Consider the following 9,470-nt stretch of genomic DNA (forward strand, 5'->3'; position numbering starts at 1 on the left):
TGGTAGAAGGAAGCAGGGTCATGGCCTGTCCCTCCATCGGTACCTTATAAGATGACCACAAAACAGCTACACCAACAAAAATTCCAAAAATTTGCCGGTAGCAACTGAACATGAAATAGGGTACAACCTTGTTTCAAAACTTGGAAAGATGGGGCATTACAGCGACGTCTAAACCTAATGCTCTTACAGGCACAGTGCTGAAGAAAGAGGGAAAATCTGTAAATCCTGAGAGTTATCCCAATACTCTCCAGTTGGGAGACAAGTGGGTGGAAGGGGGGTGTGTATCCCTAGGAAAAGAAAGGAAAAATACCTACTGAGTAAAAGCCCTCCTCTTCCAGAAGGGTTCCTTGGGCTTCTCCTGTTCTGAGACGATGTGCGGAACATGGGCCAGAGAGTCTAATACACGCTTGTTCACACTCAGTGGCTCCTGGTAATGATATTCTGGTTTGTTTTTGTTTTCAGGATTTTGATTCCTTATAAAAATACTTTTTTAGGGGCATCTGGGTGGCTCCTTCAGTGGAGCGTTCGAATCTTGGTTTCAGCTCAGGTCATGATCTCACGGTTTCGCGGATTTGAGTCCCACGTTGAGCTCTGCGTTGGCAGTGTAGAGTCTGCTTGGGATTCTTTCTCCCTCTCCCTCTCTGTCCCCTCCCCACTCAGGCTGTCTCTGTCTCTCTCAAGTAAATAAATAAACTTACAGGAAAAAAAGCTTTAAAAATACTTTTAAAAATACTTTAAAAAAGTGTTTATTTATTTTCAATAGAGACAGAGCATGAGTTGTGGAGGGGCACAGAGAAACAGAGAGATACAGAATTGGAAGCAGGCTCCAGGCTCTGAGCTGTCAGCACAGAGACTGATGTGGGGCTCAAACTCATGAGCCATGAGATCATGACCTGAGCTGAAGTCGGACGCTCAACCGACTGAGCCTCTCAGGTGCCCCTAAAAATAAAGGTTATTTATTTACTTGAGAGAGACAGAAAGCACGAGTAGGGGAGGGGCAGAGAGACAGAAAGGGAGAGAGAGAATCCCAAGCTGGCCCCAAACTGTCAGCAAGAAGCCTGATGTGGGGCTTAAACTCACGAACTGTGGGATCATGACCTCAGCCACCCAGGAGCCCCTATAAAAATACCTTTAATCGACGAATGATTTCATGAAGTCTTTCAGGGTTGTAATCCTAGGGGCTGTTAGGCCTGGCCATCTATGGTGACTCATTTCCTCGTGTGTTGTGTAGTGTTCTAGTGAGTTCCTATTTATGGGGAATTCCTGGCCCTGCAGCAATGCTCTATGGCCTGCAGGGGGAGCAGTCCCCTTGGGAGGAGGGCTGCATTTGTTTCTTCCCGTAGCACAAGGGGGCATCCGTGGCCTGAGCTGAATCTGAGTTTTGGGGGTCTCCCTTTTGAGGCCATTATAAAATTGAACTTCATGTTTGCATGAGACACAGGTTTGGGGGTCTCAGAGATGTCCCCCTACCACTTCGAGTCTAGGCAAAACCAGGCCAGCTTCTCTATTGTCCCCACCTGTGGGCGTATGTCGTCCAGCGTGCCCCTCCTCTGGTGCTAGCTTTCTGTGGGGGCCTCTGGGCACCGGCTCCCCATCACACGTGGCCTCAGGCCTCCCTGTCTGCCTCCGCGATGGAGTTCCGCTCCATCCATGGTCTTTTCGTGCGTGTGCCTTTTATTCACATCAGTGATCAAAATAATAAATACCCATGGAGTGAAGATTCAGTAAATACCTGAGAAATGTTATTTGTTCATTTCACAGACATTTTGCGCCTGTTGGCTGGGAAATCGCTCCCCTTTGCCTTTCTGTGCGGACTCTCCAACACCTTCGAGTCTGCTTTGTGTCCCGTAAGCTCATCTTGTTAACTGCAGACTCCCCTGCCTCTGAGTCGAAGACGGGTTTGGCCAGTGGGGGCTTTGGGCAGGAGGGTAGAGACTGAAGTCAAGGAGTTTAGCTCCCCGGCTCCTTCCTGGTGGGGCTGGTGTGTCCCTTGACTCTGACCTTACACAGCTCGTGTTAGGGAGCCCCTCCCGGCTCCTTTGCGCTTTGCTCCCCGAGGGGGGGGGGTTGGCAGCCCGTGCCCTCCCGCACCAAGACTGCACTATGCACTACGCTTTCCCTGCACCGTGTCTGAACCTTGGGAGGTGTCCTCTTACCAATCTGCCTCAGTTGCCTCACTTGAGTGCGCCATCTGTTTCCTGCCAAGATTCTGCAGGACACGTCTCCAGGATTCCAGGGACTTGGCCAGGGCCCCCCGAGAAGATGGCGAGCAAATAGACCTGTTCTCTGCCCTCCCGGCATCGATGTCCTAACCGGAGCCGGTCAGGTACAGAAGTGATTCTAATCCGGGGAGTCTCGTGCTGTCCCGGGAGAAGCGCCTGGCCCAGGGGGACCGGGGAAGGTGTCCGGCGGGAGCACAAAGCCTGGGTGAAAGTCAGCCAGGTGAGCGTGCATGGCCTCTCCCTGCCTCCCTTCTCCTCCTAAAGCCTTCCTCAGGTCCTAACCTCAGAGACGGGCCAAGGGGAAGACATTTTCTTACTTATCGGCATCTGGGACCGAGTTTCTGTGGAAGAGAAAGTTGCAATCAGGAACCAGACTATTTCAGATGCATTTTTAAAATGTTTATTTATTTATTTTGAGAGAGAGAGAAAGAGAGCATGAGAGAGAGAACACAAGTGGGGGAGGAACAGAGAGAGAGTGAAAGAGAGAGAACCCCAAACGGGCTCTACCCTGTCAGCACAGAGCCTGATGTGGGGCTCGAACTCGCAAAATGTGAGATCATGACCTGAGCTGAAGTCAAGAGAGTCAGACTTCACTGACTGGGCCACCCAGGCCCCCATCCTTTTTTTTTTTTTAATGCATTAAAATTTTTTATTTATTTATTTTGAGAGAGAGAGAGAGAGAGCGCACAAGTGGGGGAGGAACGGAGACAGACTACTTCAGATCCACTTCCTGGGAATCCAGAGCTCAGCGGGACAGCAGCGGGCAGAGGGGCCTTGTTGGGGAGAGCTTTCAGGAGGCACCCCTGTCAGGGGGTGGGCGAGGAGGCAGGATCCGACAGAGGGTGGAGCAGATCCCGAAGCCCCAGCTGACCCTGTGGGGGACCGTGGGCCCGGGATGGCCCTGCAGCGTTGTCCCACACGGAGGGGAGGGGCAGGTCCCAGTGGCTGAGGGTGGCACCCGTCCCCAGCAGCTGGAGGGTGAGTGCACCGACCCTGAAAGGGGCAGAGCCTCACCGCACCAGCTGCGGGGGAAGGCGGGGACAGTCCTGGGTCTCCCACAGAGTTCATGTGCCCTGCATAACAAGAACCAGAAGCTAAAATTTCTGAAAGCTCTGTCATAAGACCACACCCCCGCTGTGTGCACCCCCAGGGAGTTATGAGTCTCGCGAGGGCACACCGTCCAGTCTCTCTACGTGACTGTCCTGTGGTCAGTCCCCCGTTGTTGTCCAAGTGTGAAGAGTCGAAGAGGAACTTGGCCTTGCCATCCCCCACCCCCGGCCCCATCCTCCAGCTTTTTCTTTCCTCTGTCTTCTTCCCCACGTAGGTGGCCACGCTCCCGTTTCCACAGGGTCAGGAGGGTTGGACAGTCACTCGTCTGAGAGCAGCCATTTTTAAGATAGATTTTTAAAAATCTCTTTTTGTGAATAGAAGTAAAAGCTAACAAGGTGGCATTCTTCTTTTATTTTATTTTTTAAAATATTTTATTTATTTTTTGTGAGAGAGCACGAGTGAGGGAAGGGCAGGGAGAGAGAGAGAGAGAGAGAGAGAGACAGAGGATCTGAAGTGGGCTCCACGCTGACCACAGAGATCCCAACGCGGGGCTCAAACTCATGCACCATGAGATCATGACCTGAGCTGAAGTTGGAGTTGTATGCTTAACCCACTGAGCCGCCCAGGCGCCCCTTCTTTTAACAAAATTAAACCACAACAGATTTGATGTGCGTAGGACAGTTTGCCTTGGTGGTGGCTGGGGGACCCTCGTAGGGTCTAGGCCCCTGTGAGCCCCTGTGGTTGGACATTGAAGGTGTGCTCGCTCCTTGCCCAGTGTCCCAGGGATGGGACGGCCACGGAGCTCTGCAGCCATTCCCTGGCAGGCCTTGGGGCTCTTATCTCTGCACCAGAGTTCAAGGTCCCCATTGCCTTCCTGTCCCAAAGGATTCAGCCACACCCCCTGGAAAGGGTGGTTGAAAGGGGCCCTTAAGCAGCTGACCGGGACCGTCAAACCACACAGGCTTGAAGGTCCTGTCCCTTCCAGAAGGTCCATACCTTGGGCACAAAGTGAGTGCTTTTCCACAAGGAAAGAGGAAATATGATTCTGTATCCTCAGCCGTGAGTCGGCACAGGAACAGACAAGCCAGGGGCCATTAAATTATTTTGTCTTTCTGATTGCATCACAGAGTCAGTGCATGTTTTTTCCGCTTTTACCTTGCTTCATATCTGCAGAACTTGATATTGCTGTTACTTCCTCTCCCTCCCAGTGTGGCCCCCTCTCTGCACGGGCCCTGCCTTTCCCAGCATTTCTTCTCTTTGGGGAGCCCCTTTGCTGCCTGTCCTCTGGGTTCTGTCTGGACCCATGTCCACCCCTGTGGTGTCCGCTGCCTGTGACTGTGGGTCTCATCCACGCATGTGCTCTTCTGGATCCAAGGCAGCTTCTTCTGACACTGCCACCTAGGTGTCCCCCAGGGTTTCTAACTCAGCCTGTCCTAAAAATGGCCCCTGTAGCCAGTACTTCCCATCCGGCTGGGCCGGAGCCCAAGCCCTGCTCTCTCCCCTCCCTTACACCCTCAATCCACGTCCTGATGAGTCCTTGTCCTTGGCAGCTTTCAGGTCCACTCACTTGTCTCCACCCAGAGCTTTGTACCTTGGCAGAGACCTCTACCATGTCCCAGAAGGAGCACAGCCAAACCTCTGTCTGGGGTCTCTGACTCCATCCCTGCCTTCCTCCAGTCCATTCTCCGCAAGGCGGGGCCAATCAGATGTCCAGAGTATGCCTGTCTTCAAACCCTACCCCCCCCCCTGCTGGGGGCCGCACTCCTCAGCGCTCCGTGTGAGCCCCAGCCTGTTTGCCCTCTGCAGTCATGTCTCTTCCTACTTTCTTCTCTCCTTCGGCTCTCGCAGAACCATCGGCAGTTCCCTGAAGTTGCCCCTGTGTTTCTCAAACGCTGTTTCCACCGAAATTCCTCCCACATATACACACTTGTCCTTGTACTTCCTCTTTGTATGGCCACCCCCACCCACACACACAGGCTGGATCACGGAGAAAGGTGCCTTTCATGGCTATGTTCTCAGGGCACCTTGCGGGGGCGGACAGGGGACACACACTCGTAAATACGGGTCAGAGGGCATGGCATTCTGCCATGTGTGCATGAGGGCTCAGAACAAGGAAAAGTTTGGGGGCGCCTGGGTGGCTCAGTCGGTCAAAGCATCCAACTTCTCTCAGGTCATGATCTCACGGTTCGTGGGTTCGAGCCCCTCATCGGGCTCTGTGCTGACAGCTCAGAGCCTGAAGCCTGTTTCAGAATCTGTGTCTCCCCCTCTCTCTCTGCCCCTCCCCTGTTCACGTGCGTGCTCTCTCTCTCTCAAAAATAAATAAACATTAAAAAAAAAAAAGAACAAGGGAAAGTTGGTTGGGTTATAGACCAGTTCCATCTGTGCTTCTGCGTGTGGGCCAGATGGAAGGAACCAAGAGGCATCCGTCAGCTCCTCCTTGTTCCCAGGCTCCAGCTGAGCCATAACTACTGCCGGGAAGTGCTGACAGCGCAGCAGGGGCAGGGCAGGGGGAAGGGGGAAAGGAGGGGATATTGGGAGGGGAGTCGGGGGGGTGGGGGGACGAAGACTCCTCCTGGGCATGGGAAGGCGCCCCTCCCCTCACTCCCTCACTCTCACGGGGACTGTCCGGCTCTCTGGCTCTAGCCTCCCATCATTCCTTGATGACAGGACTCCGGCCATGTTGTGCCCTAGCAGCAGGTGGAACTTCTCAATAAACATGAGGTAAAGACCTGAATAATTGAAAAGGCAAGTCCCAAATTAGTGACCCCTTCTGCCGTAATCTGTGAGTTAACTCTGTGCCAGATGAAGGAGGGAGTGGAGGAAAGAGGAGGAATACCGTGGGGGGTGGGGGGACAGTACTCTGAGAGGGGCGAAAGGGCTCTCTTCCAAAAGCCAGAGTCTAGTGTAATTAACCCAAGGTCCCTTAAGAAAGCGATTTCCAAAAGGACAGACAAACGCCTCTTGGAAGAAAGGTTTGGTGTCTTAGCTCAGGCTGCTGTATCAAATTCCACAGGCTGGGGAGCTGAAAGAACAGAAGTGGAGGCTGGAAGTTCAAGATCAAGTTGCCGGCCGACGTGGTGTCTGGTGGGAGCCCACTTCCTGGTTTGCAGATGGCCGAGTTCTCATTTTATCTTCACAGGGGAAAGGGCAGAGAGAAGGAGCAAGCTCTCACATCCCTTTGTACGAGGGCACAGATCCCGCTTGTGAGGCTCCAGCCTCATGACTTAATCCCCTCCCAAAGCCCCCCACAACACCATCACATTGGGGAGTGGGATTTCAACATATGAATTTTGAGGTGTCACAGTCGACAATGGCTGGCAAACAATCTGTGCACGAAAATCCATCAAGTCATCTGGAAAAAGAGAGGGGCAGCTACAAAATGTGGGGTGGAGAAACATCTCTTGTTGAGTGTGGGAGAAGTGGGGGACTGTACTAGGGGAGCGCAGGCTCACCCAGCAGGGATGCAGGGAGCCGGGCCACCCCGGGGTCAATCACAGGAGAGAAGGAACTGCCCCACGTCTTCTCTTGGGAAAGACCGGACCCCAGGTGTTGGGGTTTTGGGGTGATAGTGGGGCTCAAACCGACAACCCAGAAAGAGTTCTTGAAGACGTCTATGGTGCACATAGGTGACTTTATTACAGCACAGGGACAGGACCATGGGCAGAAAGAGCTGCACTGGGCTTGTGATGGGTGACTGATCATATACCCTCAGGTGGGGAGGGGGATAGAGACAGAGTCAGCCTCCAAGGAATTTTGGAAGCAAGGTTTCTAGGACCTTAAGGGACTAGCTGCTGTTAGGAAAATGCCATTTATTACCGTTTGGTAAAACCCCAGTCATGAGACCCTTCAGATGTACATCAGGGGCCATATGCTTGGAGTGTGATTCCCAACATATATCTTGGTGGGGGGGGGTTGAGATAAAGGAAGTTTCCAAAAGGATTTTTATATGTTAAAGTAGACTTACAGGTTCCTGGGTGGTCAGGATAATGTTAAGCCAAGATTCTCTTTGCCCCCAGCAAAGTGTCATCGTCGAGGCAGCTGAGCTCCTGGAGGAAGGCCTCTCTGCTTGTCTCACGGACTTGCCAATGGGCTGTAGGCAGTAGAGGAATTTAATGTGAGTTTCCCACATCACCATGGCCAGCACTTACACCTCTTTCCTTTGTCCTTGGGGAGCCGGCAGTGTCTGAGGATCATCACACAGATCCCCCCGGGGGCGGGGCCTATGCCCTTAGCCCGTACTTTGCCCTCAGCTGGCCCCATGCTCCTCATCACCAGGCAGCTCCATGTTGGGGCATCTCCCCAGGTGGTCTGGAGTCCCCCCTCCACGGCACTGCCGGCCACTCTGCATTTGTAGTCACTGCTTTTAGGAGCAAGCACCTGATTGGCTCACCTTGGACAACACATACCTGGCCTTGGTGGTAGGCAGGCGGCCTCTCGAATTTGTGACCACTGCAATGGCCCTTGAAAAGATCACCAAAGCCTGTGTGGGGGACGCTGGTGGCTCTGACTGTCCCCAACTCCACCGATCAATGTTCACATCACAGAAGCAGTGGCCGTGTGCCCTGTGTGCAGCAGCAGAAGGCCTCGCCCCACGCATTGAGGGCCCTCCCCGAGGAACAAAGCACATGAAACGATGCCCAGGGATAGTCATTTAACAGAAAATATAGAAATAGGGCAACCACGGGAGCAGGGAGAAAATATTATAAACATGGCATTTAGAGGCCCCTGGGTGGCTCAGTTGGCTAAGCATCTGACTTTTGCTCAGGGAATGATTCCACAGTTCATAGGGTTGAGCCCCGTATCAGGCTCTGCACTGAGGACTTGGAGCCTGCAGCCTGCTTCAGATGCTGTGTCTCCCTCCCTCTCTGCCTTTCCCCCACCCCCCAAAAAATAAAATGGTAGCTTAGAGAACACATAGAAGTCTCAGAACTAGAAACAGGAAGAGCATCATTTCCACTCTCTCTCTAAACAAATGACATTTTAAATTAGTAGGAAAATTATTTAATAAATGATCTTGGGAGGATGGTGTTCCCTCTGTAGAAAGAAACCTTAGATTCTTTTCTAAGAGTTTTCTAAGCAACTCTCACTCACCCACACACTGCGTCCAGCAAGCTCCTCCATGAATGTTCACTGAATGAATGAATGAATGAGTGAGTGAGTGAGTGGGCCGCCCACCGTTAATGCCCAAGTGAACCGTGTTCCCATCTTGCCGCTTGTCGGAATCCCAGAAGGCGGGGGTGGGGAGTTGGCCTGCCTCCCTATCTCCCAGTTTGCTAAGAGCTGTAGGGTCCACATCTGGCTAGCATTACGGTTTCTCATTAATCTCCCCACCCCACCCAAAGCCTTTCCAAATGCACTGCACAAGTTCAGATGTATTGATCACAACGTCACAAAGTTGGGAGGCCCTTTCCATCTATTGCTATAAATCCACAGTGTTTGATTTCACCCCTGAGAGCCCCCTCAGGTCCACAGGGCTTCCATTCTACTGCATAAGGTGGGTTGGGTTACCCATCATATTAACAGCATTCTTTGGGGGGGGGGTGCAATTCTAATTTAAAGAGGAAATAGCCATTACTAGGAAAGTAGCAAACAGTTATAAGAACTTCTACGTGCCAGGCATTGTGTTAAACCAACATGTGCTTTCTCATTTAATCCTCTTCACAAACGTATGACGTAGTAGGTATTGTTGTCAGCCCCATTCACGGATGAGGAAACTGAGGCTAGAAGCATTACAGCTTGCCTAGGAATCCCTGTCCCAGAATCCAAGTTATGCTGATATTTCTTAAATACTTACTATATGCCAGGTTTACCCTTGTCCATTCATATATGCATTGGACATTATGAAATTAAAAATCCAGTCCCATAGTCACATTAGCCACGTTTTGCACCAGTCTGGTGACTACTGTGCTGGAAGGTGCAGATCTGGAGTCATCTCCATCATTACAGAGAGTCCTTCCCGTCAGGGCTGGTCCGGATACTATATACTGATGTATATAGTAGTATCTGGAATTACAGGGAAGGACTCTGAGGTCCACAGACGGATACTTCCCCAAGCTCCCACAGCCTCAAGCCTGGACCTCAAGTCAGTCTGACTTTGAAATCCCCACTCTTTTGTCCACCAGGCTCTACTTTCCACCCTGTAGGAAGCAGTGAGATAATCAATCAACAGAGAGTCCCGATTTGATGGTCTGTTAGAAA

Source organism: Hyaena hyaena, unplaced genomic scaffold (assembly GCF_003009895.1).
Source record: "Hyaena hyaena isolate Hyena2069 unplaced genomic scaffold, ASM300989v1 scaffold_30, whole genome shotgun sequence".
Classification (NCBI taxonomy): domain Eukaryota; kingdom Metazoa; phylum Chordata; class Mammalia; order Carnivora; family Hyaenidae; genus Hyaena; species Hyaena hyaena.